This window comes from Balaenoptera borealis (genome assembly GCF_965194805.1).
Source record: "Balaenoptera borealis genome assembly, chromosome: X".
Taxonomy (NCBI): Eukaryota; Metazoa; Chordata; class Mammalia; order Artiodactyla; family Balaenopteridae; genus Balaenoptera; species Balaenoptera borealis.
The window spans coordinates 86,404,264-86,418,033 of NC_138881.1; the positions used below are offsets into that span (position 1 = coordinate 86,404,264).

The following is a 13,770-nucleotide window of genomic DNA, read 5'->3' on the forward strand; positions in this document are numbered from 1 at the left end:
AGCCTGTTCATTGCTCAATTTCAAAGTTATTGTGTCATGAAAATATCTGTCTGGCACTTTCCATTTTCAAAGAGTAAAATCTTCAAGATGCCTGTGGGCCAGGAGTCATTATCCACCACTGAACATTTGAGGAAGCAAATAGAAGCAGATTTGCCCAAGGCTGAGTTAAGATTAGCCAGTCATTAATTCATAATTAACATACATGCCATACTTAGATTACCAATTTTCACAGGATGAGAGCACAATGAAATATATCTAACAATGCAACGTCACTGAAAATATTTTCTTTTTTTATTCATGATTTAAAAGACATCTGAAAATTTTGGAATACTTCATTTATCATAATGGGCATTAATTTGTAGTTGAAATAGAAAAATGTAAAAGGTAGGAGATTAAGTTGAGGTTGTATGACTTTACGACGTTCTCTATCATTTTTAAATAAATTTTTCATTTTTAACATTGGTTTTTAAGATTGACCAATAATTTTAAGTTCCTGAGACACTCAATTTGATGCAGTCTACATTGTACTATGTATACTATGCTCTGTAGGGTATACAAATGAAGTAGAAGGCATACTCCTTATTGCCCAAGAAAAATAAGATGCCCAAGTATACAAGCCCATATACAGAAACTTATACACAACTACAGTTGTATATGGCATGCTATATACATGTGTGTGCGCACACACACACACACACACACACACAAGAATTATAGAAGTTTTCCTATCACATGTGAGGGCTAAAGGTTCCTACTCACATTAATTCAGGAAGCATTTCTTGTTCAAATGTGATACCTTGACCACCACATAATTTCACACTGGGAAAATGTGGATCCCCTTAATGAAGCAGACCATGAATTTCAAAAGAAAACACAAGGACATGCTAAAAAAAAAAATTCAAATCATCTCACACTTAGGAAAAAAGAAACCAAAACAGCAAACAAACAAACCCAAACACATGAGTCTGTCACTTCATATAGGCCTAGGCCAGGTTGAACAAGAAGAAAGTATGGTATTGCTCTCCCATCATAGACTTTTGCCCCTTATTCAAGGCATGCGCAGATAGCCTCCTTATATCATGCCTTATACTTCCCTCAGACCAACCCCACTGAAGCTAGAGTTTCCTCTGTTCCTTCCACCACCCTTCCCTAAGGCCAGCCTCTCATCACAAGGAATGATGCCAGAGGAGCTCCGACCTCCCAGGCCAGAGACCCTGCAGTAGTTTTAATGTATCCCTATCCTCCGCTCCAGTCGCTCACCAAATACTTCCAGCTTGCCCTCTTAAACCACCCCTCAATTTATGCTCTGGTCCAGGCCACAGGTTATTTCTTCGCACAGCTGTTACAACCTCCTCCCTGCTGAAGTTCCCAGGCTACAGACTGAAGCGAGAATAAATGCTTTTACACAAAGTTGATTTTTCACTTATAGATTTTATGAATGCCATTTCCTTCCCTGAAAGTCCATAATAGGTACTTACTACATTAAAGATCGGGCCTCACCTGTAATCAAATAGTCCTTCCTCAAACCACCCTTAACCACCATCCCACATCCCTTTTATCTTCCCACTACCCTCCCCTCCCCCTTTGCTTATCTCAGGTACATTAGCTTCATGCTCTATTTGTGCAGTCATCCCACCTCCTTTACAGAGTCTTCTCTCACTAATTGGAAGAGATTTAAAAATCCCATTTTCCTTTTACCTAAACATGAAACCTCAGTCTTCTCTACTTTATTCTATGCCTGTGTAAGTTAATATATCACTCAACGCGCATACCATTTACATATGAGTTTAACCTGCAAGTTCTTTTCTAAAAAGGGCCCATATTCTCTCCCATTTTGCTCTGTCCAGAACCCAGCACAGTATCAAAAGCATGTAAGTGGTCTTTAATTTTTTAGTTGAAAGCAAGAAATGATAAAGAAGAGAAGGAAGAAGGTAGAAGAAAAAGAGAGCACAGCTACAAGACTCTTCAGAATGTCATTACAAAAACTTGGCCTTGAGTTCTGTTGAAATTTAGGATGAAAGTTCTTATCTTACTTAAATCCATTTTTGTACTTCTTATCTTTTGACACAGTCTGTTTCTACAAGTATGAAGAATTCCTCTAATCCCAGAATGATCAAAAGCATCGATGATGGCCCACAGCTCAATTATCTATTTCCTTTATACAGATGCAGGCTTTTTGCATTTTCTTCTCAATTTTCAATGACTCCATGTATAAAAAAGAAAAAAAAGGCAAAAAACACATCTGCTGTGAAATCACAGGAACTATCATATCACCTTTCAGATTCTTTGGGAATCTAAATTCCAATCAAGACAAGTCAGGTGAGGTGAAGCTATCCATTGCTCCCACTCAGCAGAAGGGCACTATGCATTAGTGTGCTCAGTGCCTTCCTGCACACCTAAAATGGCTCTTTGGCAGGACTAGGGGCAAAGGAAATCTATTTTGAGTCTTTATATATAAGGCTCACTGTCTGGCTGAGCCCAAAACTGTCACTTTGGCTCCTAAAGTCTAACGCTGAAAGCTTACTGAGATAAATATGGACCTTCTCATTCAGGCTGTCAGGAAATGCGTGGATCTATTTTATTTATACCCTTAAAAAATGATTTCATTTTGGCTTTCCTTTTTTGAAGAAGTTTCATTCCATGGCTTAATTTTGCTGACAACATGCTGTTCCCTAACAAGAAAGAAAAGTGGCTCCATATTAAAAACCAGGTATGAATGTACACACAAAAATTATTGTCCGTGGCTCATTCAAAAATCCTGCTTCTAAGTCTCCTCTGGTATCTTTAATTAATTTGCCTGAAAGCTACTTACCCAAGGACTGCAATTCAGATCAATAATCAACTCTGGCATTTATAGCCTAATGAGTGAATAGTCACTTGAATACTTACTGCTTTGATATTTGGGTCCCATTTGCCTATTTTTTCTTCCATGCACTTATTTGACACTCGAACCTATTGTCCTTGCTAAAGAGGCTCAGAAAGATAGAGGCGCATTGAACCATGGGAAACCAACCAAGCCACAATAAATCCCTCAACCAAAACAAACAAATAAACACCAGTGAGTCCATAGTGCTGAGATGAACTCTAACAGTTATATGAATATATTGTTTATATTTATCCTTCCCTGCTGGTGCTATCATTTGCCATTGTGAACTTTCCACTGACAGCAGTGTTTCTGCTGGTCTTACAGAGATGTTGGCTACTAAAACACAATTCAAGCTCATACCCATATCAATCATCAGTGAGCCAAGAACAAGACATTTGCCAAAGGTAGGGGATTTAGAGTCCAGGCCCTAGTTATGGTTGAGTTGCTGAAGCAGAGAGTAAAAAGCAGCAATGTGACTAGCTACAAATAGAACACAGGGACTTGAGCTTGTTTATTTTGCAAAGGGGCCCAAGTGGCATGTTGACCCACAAACTCACTGTGTCCACTGAAATCCATCCCTTGGGGTAGGGGTTGCCTCTTCACAGCAATGTTGCTCTAGCCCTGTGTATCTGTCTGGTGTACCACCGTGATGTAAATCCCCCATGTTCCCAATAATAGCTTTTGATGTTTTGGTTATGCTAAATCATATCCTGTTCAAATCAGAATGGCTTGTGGTTGACCTTTTACATTTCCTGTTCCTCCAGACTACTTCTCTCTGTGAGAGTGTCTTTCTATCAGGGCCATGTCAATCTAGGGTAACTGTTACACTAATATGATCAACAAGATAGGAAGAACCCAGCATTTCACTCTGCTAGATACTGTGGCATGGCAGATAGGTTATCCTCTCTCTTGTCTATTCATTCACAATATATTTGGAATGAAAAAAGTCTGTGCCCTCTAAACAATTAAGAAAGTATAAGACAGATTTTTTTTTTTCCAGAAGGATTCAGGAGAGCAAGAATTCTCCATATGCTCTCAGAGACCGAGAACTCATCTCTTTCAAAAGCCAACAGTGACGGTTTTCTCAGAATTAACCTACCGATTCTGCTGAGAGATACCACAAAGCCCTGATTTCCAAAAGATGTTTGTCCCTTAAAATCAAGTTCAGCTGCATATAACAGAAAATCCCCAAATGACATAACTGAAACAAGGTAGAAGTAGGTAGTCCATGTACCATCCTCAGTATATGGTTTCCATCCTCAAGGACAACTCATGATCTGAGCTAGCTCCAGTTCTAGTCATCATGTTTACATTCCAGATTGTCATCACAAAGAAGCTGGTCAGGACGAAAAGCCACCCTCTGTCTTTTTAGGGAAATTTCAGCTTACATGTTGTCAGCCTGAACTTAGCCACATGGCCAAATGTAGCTTCAAAGGAGACTGGTAATAGTCTTTGTTCTGGGCGCATTATCACACCAAATGAAATCATGATTCTGTTACTGAGAAAGAAGTGAGAAGTCATGCTGGGGGAGGCAGTTGCCAATATTGGCCACACAAAGTAATTTGTTACAGGATCTCGAATCCCTATTATTAAAGTCATCCTTTTTGCATTAAGTTGCTGTCTCTCAAAATCTCTGTTAAATGCAAATATTACTTAGAAAGCGGTAAAACATTAACAAATGAAGACCCATTCCCGTATGATCACAAACAAGTCTATGAGACTTGTTTCTCTGAAGAATGTGGTCATAAGTAAAGGGAACCAAAAATATTAATGGGGAAACAAAAGAACATGTTAAGAAAAAGCATCCACAGGACACTACAGGTCAAAAGGCTGAGGGTAGGGAGAGAGCCAAAACCAGTTTTGCTTACTTCACAATTTTGCTGAGGACTAACCCCACACATCTAAGTTGATACAATGGAACGCACTTGCTGTAGCCTGTAGATTATAAACAAAGATAGTATGTCACAAAGCCAATAATTCTATTTACCATTATCTCTTGCAAGATTTTTATTTGTTTTTCATTTTTACCAGGAAAAGGGTGGAGGAGACATACAAGGAGATTTAGAACTGGTTGGAAAGAGGAGAGAAGAAAAATACTTTCAAACCACTATAGCTCTTATTTTGGAACCAAAATAGAGCACCGTTTTGAAGAAAAGCATGGGGACAGGTTTTTCTTTTCAAAACTCCTCATCAGTTTTTGGAGGAAGAACTTTATAAAATGAATATTTTTCATCAAAGAAGTTTTGTTTTGACAGACAAACTGACTAGAGAAAGTTCATCTTCTACATTCTGGGAAATTAAAATGTATCTAGTAGAGCAGAGCAAATTTCATGCCACATCATATACAGAGCAGATGTGAGAGTCTAAAGCCAGAAAAAAAAAGTTTTATTTTACAGTCACCCAGGGAAATTTCCCTTTGCTTTCAAGTAGCCGATAATCCACACTTATTTTTCTGAATCTTCATTTTTTTACCCCATCAATGGATCCCATCCATCATCCCAATGAATATGGCTTTGGAGATATAAAAGGCTGTAACCAATTTATAGACCAATCCCAGGAGCATAAGCCTTTATATTCAGAGAAACTACAATGACTATTTAGGCCACCAGAGAAAAAATAAAGAAAAAAACTTATTAGTTTGAAACTTATTCACAGTCTTCAGGCCAACCAACACAAACTGATTCCCTACAGCACATTCACTGTGGGCATTCAATAAATATTAACCAACATTCCCCAGTGTCTTGACGCACTGTTATGTTTAGCCACCTCAAGAATGAAGCCCACTTCAAGTCTTGAGAGATTTTTTTCACAGAAATTCTACTTGTCTTGATTTTCAGTCCAATTTTTTTCTAAAACTTGTTTTCCTAGTGTCTACATTTTATTAATGAATAAATCCTTCCCTATGAGTTTATGAGAAGTTGTACAGAAAACAGTGAGAAAGGTTTTCATTTGAGGGTTTTGCTATCATGGTCTCAGATATTTTGACTTTGGGGGATTGGGAGGAGGGGAAGGAAAGCTGATCTGTGTTTTAGTTTTTTCCCAAAACCCCCAAACCCTTGTCATTACAGTTTCTTTTTAGGTGATAATTAAATGGTCTGTAGGAGCTGAGAAAAAACACCTCGAACCACAGAAAATTGAAGTTTATCTTTCATCAAGCTTTCAAGTATTTCCCTCCAGGTGTCTAATTCTACGTGCCAAGGCACGTTGTTTTCAAAAATAGAAGAATTCAACATCTCATAATTTTTCTTACACATCTCTCTACATTTCACACCCTATTCCAAAGTGCTCAATTGGAAGGCATGTTTCTCATGAAAGAAGGGCTCTATTTCATTTTATAGAGTGGCATGTCTAGGAGACCACATTTTTCAGATATAAAACTTTTCATTTTAAAAGTTTCATTCTGTGTCATCTTTGAAAAATGAACAATTGCACCCAGAGGGTCACATTCCTACCCCACACAGAAATGGCCCTTTTCTCTTATTATCTAACCCCCAGGAAAAGATTTGCATACTAAAATAGAGAAGAGGCCATCTCAGACTTCTTTTTTATACCAAGCCTAAGATCAATAGACTGACTGTGCTCCCTACTGGTAAAATGGAGAGCTACAGCCAGCAGTCAAACTTTTATTTGACAAAAGCCTTATAGAACTAGGAATTAAAAATTTGTTTATCATGCCCAGAAACAGGATATCTTGCCACCTGAGTTCCAAAATTACATAAAAGATTAGCCTGAGAGCAGAAGCAAATGAAGTCAGAGCAGCTCCTGGGTCAAGCTCAATATGAATTCAAATATTACTACCATTTGACATTATTGTCAGTGTTACTAGCTGCTTACTGTGTTCTGACCAAACCATGTCTAAATATAGGCTGATCCAGTGGTTCTCAAACTTTAGCTTGCATCAGAAGTTTCTGGGGTACCTGTTTAAAATGTATAGTCTTGGTTCCAAGGACCAGAAATTCTGATTCTGTAGGTTTGGGATGAAGCTCCGGAATCTGCATTTTATCAGTTCTCCCCTCCCTTAGTGATTCTGATGCAAGTGGTTCAAGGAACACATTTTGAATAACATTGACATATCCCTGATAATATGAATAATTCCTGACTTGTATGTCAGCAACACCATCATCAGAACCGTGACCTCCCTAGTGGGATTGTAGGAATGCCTCTGGTTTCCTTGCTCCCGTACATACCAGCTCTCTGCCTCTACTTGCCTTCCTGGCTCTTGTTAGATGCCTGGGCAAAGGAGAGAATTTTATTGTTATAATAACAATAATAGCTAATATTTACTGAGTGTTTTCTATCTGCCCAGTACTAAGTGCTTTTCTTATATTAAGTAATTTAATCCTCACATTAAGCCTGTGTATGAAGTAGGAACTATTATTATTTTTCTTTTACAAATGAAGAAACTGAGACACTGCCCAAGGTCACAGACTCTGTAAGTGACAGAGCCAGGATATGAAGGCAGGCAGTCTGGCTCCAAAGCCCATGCACCAAACCACTATGTTATATTAACTGCCTACATTGAAAAGGGGAAGTACTAGCTCTTTTTTTTCTTCGTGATTATATGATTTTTATTTCACTCACTAAGGCACAAAATTACAGAATTATTGTGAGGAGAAAAAATGATTTGACGTATAGCCCTTTATCAGAGGTTTAATTGATCAAGTTCAATTTCCCTGAAGAGTATGTGATCATAGTAAAACCCACCATAATGCTTTTATAATGCTTCCATATTCCCTGCTAATTCCTTGCCTCACTCAAGAGATTTGAAAACTGAGACATTAAGCAAATTTTCCAAGGTCACCACAGAGTTAATTGCGGTAGCATAGTGAGGCCTGCTCATCTTCCCCTCCACCCCTAATTCTTGCATGCTCCCAACTCAGTTCCTTTACGTACTGGCCTGATTTCGTAGCACAATATCCATAGTCTGGGAATGGCCATATATGGAAGATGTAAAAGAATAAGCTATGTATTAACCAAACTTGGCATGGCTTTTGGAAACCATGCTAATGCCCAAAAGACAATAAATGTAATTGAAGACATCAGCCTAGACAAGGGAGATGTTTTCTTTACAGTTGTCATAATAACTCTCTTTGAACTTTACCTGGCATTTAGGTATATCAGGCCCTCCATTGTAGACCTTTGATTTTTTTCCCCTGTCTTTGTAACTTCACTTTAAACATCACTCTTTCCTTCTCTATACTTTTCTCATACAATACTTTTAAAGCAACCAGGACATAATAGTATTCTTTTCATATCCTCTACAAAACATTTGTGAGCCCAAAGCATGTGCAATTCTTTCTAGTTGCAGCTGTGGAAGAAAAAGGTCACCAGTAGCTAGCTTAAATGTACACAAACAGCTATAAGTTCTAGTCAGAGCTTACCAGTGCCTCATAGCAATTTACAAGAGGGAGCTGTGTTCACCATCCTGAGTCATTCTGACAAATTCCAGGATGTAGAACTTCAGTTTTTCCAACAATCACAATGCGTTTTAATGGTGTAAAGTTATCCAAATCCATGAAACAATGGCAAAAGCAGGTTTTGATTCATGGCTTTATCCCCAGACAGCTTCTGCAAACCACTGGAAAAGCCACCTTGGTAATAAGGCATATTCTGTGATGCTCCCACATCTGCAACGTTTTTTTCCTCTCCTCTTGCTCATTATAACAAAGCTTCAATCCAAAGGACCTTTCAAACCATGTGTATGAGGTAAGCAGAGAGTCGGCCTTATACTAAGCTGCTTAATCATATATATAGCATTAAAACCAATTTAAAAATAAATAAGTGAATTAATGAAATGAGGCACCATTTTCTGAACTATTGAATTAGCAAAAATTAGGAATCTCAGTGTTGGCACATATATGTGAAAAAGGCACTTTGATATAGTAGTAGAGATAGTGTAATTAGTGTAGCTATTTTGAGGGCAATTTGGCAATATCAATCAAAATTAGAACTGCACATACTCTTTGACTAGCTATTCCTCAGTTGGGAATTTAACCTAAAGACATATACTTGCAATATATATAAAAGATAATTCAAAAGAGTATTTGTGGCATTGATTGTACTGGGGAAAAAAAGTAAATGGTCCAGTGATAGGGCCTCGTTAAATAAATATGTCTCATCCCTACTCTTGAACAATACAGAAGGTCTGTATGACCTGATATAGAAAAAGCAAGAGGCATCATTAAATGGGAAAAAAGTAAGCTAAGGAGAAGCTTGAATAATAAAGTAATAGCTAACCATGTGGGACTTCTAGAATGTCCAAGTGAGGGCTTCTATAAATCCGCTCTAGCATAAAAGCAACAAAAATACTGGCAAAATTATAAAATCAACTTTTTCAGAAATCTGGAAATTACCCAAAGGCCTGAAGCAATCTGAGGGGCATTTAATCAAGAAAAACTGTTTAACCTCTATAAGAACACTTTATGGCATTTTTAACTTGACCTACTCCCATGTCCCTCTTCCCAGTTCCACAGTAGCCTTGAAAAACAGCAAACTCACAAGCATAGTAGCTGTAAAGAAAACAACAACAGCATTACAGCCACCAGAGAGAGCAAACTGGGTTTGACGCTCTTCAGAAGTTCCCATCCCCAGAACATTGTCATTATTTAACCTGTCTCACAGCTCCCTAGAAAGTCCCGTTCATAGAGTGTTTTCATTATTTGACCTGACTCAGAGCTTGCTCCACAGGACAAGCCCTAACTGCAGAGCATTTGTTGAATGCAGTCAGCAGCAACTGGTTAATCACAGCTGCCTGAGATAACTATAACAGTTTGGGCAACCAAGAGCCTAGCCAAAAACATAAAAATAAAAATAAAAAAGATCTAGGTGAAAGTCAGTCCTCGACACAAGGGTTTGCAAAAAAAAATTTTTTTTTAGTTAAAAAAAAAAGATCTAGAGAAGGATATGACCAACAGTGGCCTTTAAAGAGCTCTGACATAATCCTGGGGATCTAGAAGTCTGTATGTATGTGCAGCACGGTGTATATGCCTAGGAAAGACATGAGAGGACACCAAACTCCCATTTCTGGTTGACCTTAAGGCTCTATGCAAGCCAGAAGTACAGACTAAGGCAGAGTTGTAAACTGCCTGCCTGAGTGTTGAAGGCATGCCCCAGTCAGTACAGATCCCCACCCCCAACATGCCCTGCTAGGAAAAGGATGGACGAATTATTGATTCAAGACACTTAAGGAAATATTTGATGAATCATCATCTAATCGCTAAACTGAGTAGAGAATTGCATGGCCATGCACTAGAGGCAATACAATAGAAGTAGTCCAGAAAAGTCACTAAACAAAAGAACAGCAAAAACGAACTGACTAACGAAACAGCGACTACCAAAAAAATCCTGGGGAGGGAGAGAATGTGATCTAGAGTTGCCAAATTATATTATCTAAAATGTCCAGTTTTTAACAAAAATTATGACTCACAAAGAAACAGGAAAATATGGCCCATATACAGGGGGAAAAAAAACAGTCAATAGAAACTCTCCCTAAGGAATCTCAGACATTGGACTTACTAGACAAAGTCTTCAAATAAGCTGTTAAATATGTTCAAAGAACTAAGGAGAACCATGTCTAAAGAATTAAAGACAAGTAAGACAGTGATGCCTTATCAAATATAGAATATCAATGAAAAGAGAGATTTTTTTTTAAACCCAAATAGAAATTCTGGAGTTGAAAAGTACAATAACTGAATGAAAAATTCACTAGAAGTGTTCATCAGCATATTTGCGCTGACAGGAGAAAGAATCAGAGAACCCAAAGATAGGTCAATTAAGATTATCCAGTCTGAGTAAGAGAAAATAAAAGGAATGAAGAAAAATGAACAGAGCCTCACCGACCTGTGAGACACTATCAAGCACACCAACATACACATAATGGGAGTTCCAGGAGAAGAGGGGTCAGAGAAGGAGGTAGAAAGAATATTTAAAGAAATAATGGTCACAAACTCCCCAAATTTCATGAAAATCTTTAATCTACACATACAGTAATCTCAACAAACTCTAAGTAAGATAAACCCAAGAAGATATACACCCAGACACATCATAGTCAAACTGTTGAAAGACAAAGATTTTTGAAAGCAGCAAGAGGGAAGTGCCTCATCATGTACAAGGGATACTCAGTAAGATTAACGATGGACTTCTTATCAGAAACCATGGAAGCCAGAATGCAGAGGGATGACATAGCCAAAGAACTGAAAGGAAAATATTGTCAACAAAAAACTCTATATTTGACAAAGCTATTCTTCAAAAATGAAGGAAAAATTAAGACATTTCCAGATGAACAAAAACTGAAAGAATTTTTACCAGCAGACATGACATGCAGTAAATAATAAAGGGAATCCTTCAGTCTGAAATGAAAGGACTAGGCAGTGACTCAAATCCACACAAATAAATAAAGACCACGAAGAAAGGTAACTATGTAGGTAAATATAAAAGATAGTATAAATGTACTTTTTGGTAAATTTTGTCCTCTCCTACCCTATTTAAAATACAATTGCATAAAGAAGTAATTATAAAACTGTGTTGGTGGACTAAAAATGTGTAAAGAGGTAATTTCTATGACAATAATAGCTCAAAAGGAATGGAACTATATTGGACAAAGTTCCTGAATAGTTTTGCAATTAGGTTAGTATTAATCTAAACTACATTGTTTTAAGATACTATTTGTAATCCTTAGAGCTACCACTAAGAAAATAACTTGAAAGATGTATAGTAAAAGAAAAACAAAGTAATTTAAATGGTACATTAGAAAATATCCTTTTATTACAAAAGAAGGAAGTAACAGAAGAGCAGAGGTACAAAAAGATATGACACACAGAAAACAAATAGCAAAATGGCAGAAGTTAGCCCCTCCTTATCAGCAATTAAATTAAACATAAATGAAGTAAACCTTCCAGTTAAAAGACAGAGATTGACAGGATGGATAAAAACAAATGTAATTCAACTATATACTGTCTACAAGTATATTTAAAGACCCAAATAGTTTAAATGTAAAAGGACGGAAAAAATATATACAAATAGTAATGCAAAAAGATATGCAAACAGTAAACAAAAGAAGACTGGAATAGCTATATTAATAGCAGACAAAAGAGCTTTTAAGACAAAAATTGTAATTAGAATCAAAGAGAAACATTTTATAATGATAAAAGGGTCTATTCAGCAGGAAGAGATAACATGCACTTAACAAAAGAGCCTCAAAATACATGACACTAAAACTGATATAACTGAAGGGAGAACTAGATAATGCAACAATAATAGTTGGATACTTTAATATCCCATATTTGATAATGGATAGAAAAACTAGGCAGAAGATCAACAAGGATATAGAAGACATTAACAACACTATCAACCAAATCAGCCTAACAGAAATCTAGAGAACACTGTACTTAACAGCAGTGGAATACATATTTTTTGAAGTGCACATGGAACATTGTTCAGGATAGACTTATGCTAGGCCACAAAACAAGTATTAACAAACTTAAAAGGAGTTAAATCATACAAAGGCTGTTCTGTGACCAAAATGGAGTTAAATTAGAAATCAACAAAAGAAAGAAATTAGGGAAATCAACACTATTTGGTAATTAAACAACACAGTTCTAAAAACCTCATGGGTCAAAGAAGAAATTCCAAGGAAACTAGAAAGTACTTTGATCTAAATTAAAATAAAAACACAACTATCAAAATTTAGGGGATGCAGCTAAAGTAGTGCTTACAGGGAAATTTATACCTTTAAATGCCTATAATTTAAAAAGAAGAAAGATCTCACATCAATAACCTAAACTTTCACCTTAACAAGCTAGAAAATGAAGAGCAAACTAAACCCAAAGCAAGCCAAAGAATGATATAACACTGCAAAGATTAAAATGACTATATACCCAAAGCAATCTACAGATTCAATGCAATCCTTATCAAATTACCAATGGCATTTTTCACAGAATTAGAACAAAAAGTTTTACAATTTGTATGGAAACACAAAAGACCCCGAATAGCCAAAGCAATCTTGAGAAAGAAAAATGGAGCTGGAGGCATCAGGTTCCCTGGCTTCAGACTATACTACAAAGCTACAATCATCAAAACAGTATGGTACTCGCACAAAAAGAGACACATAGATCAATGAAACAAGATAGAAAGTCCAGAGTTAAACCCATGCACCTATAGTCAACTAATCTATGACAAAGTAGGCAAGAATATACAATGGAGAAAAGACAGCCTGTTCAATAAGTGGTGCTGGGAAAACTGGACAGCTACATGAAAAAGAATGAAATTAGAACACTCCCTAGCACCATACACAAAAATAAACTCAAAATGGATTAAAGACCTAAATGTAAGGCCAGACACTATAAAACTCTTAGAGGAAAACATAGGCAGAACACTCTCTGACATAAATCACAGCAAGATCTTTATAGACCCACCTCCTAGAGTAATGAAAATTATAAACAAAAATAAACAAATGGGACTGAATTAAACTTAAAAGCTTTTGTGCAGCAAAGGAAACCATAAACAAAATGAAAAGACAACCCACAGAATGGGAGGAAATATTTGCAAATGAAGTGACCGACAAGGAATTAATCTCCAAAATATACAAACAGCTCACGCAGCTCAATTTAAAAAAAAATCAAAAAATGGGCAGAAGGACTTCCTTGGTGGCGCAGTGGTTAAGAATCCACCTGACAATGCAGGGGACACGGGTTCAATCCCGGTCTGGGAAGATCCAACATACTGCAGAGTAACTAAGCCTGTGTGCCACAACTACTGAGCCTGAGCTCTAGAGCCCACGAGCTACAACTACTGAGCCCGTGTGCCACAACTACTGAAGCCCACATGCCTACAGCCCATGCTCAGCAAAAAGAGAAGCCGCCACAATGAGAAGCCCATGCAAAGCAAACGAAGAGTAGCTCCTGCTC

The 13,770-nt window shown here is 37.2% G+C and overlaps 1 long non-coding RNA gene across 1 annotated transcript in view; it reads left to right on the forward strand.

The window, feature by feature from the left end:
• Positions 1-13,770, forward strand: part of LOC309620843 — a 129,727-nt gene that overhangs the window by 98,957 nt on the left and 17,000 nt on the right. The gene's annotated exons all lie outside the window — the stretch shown is intronic.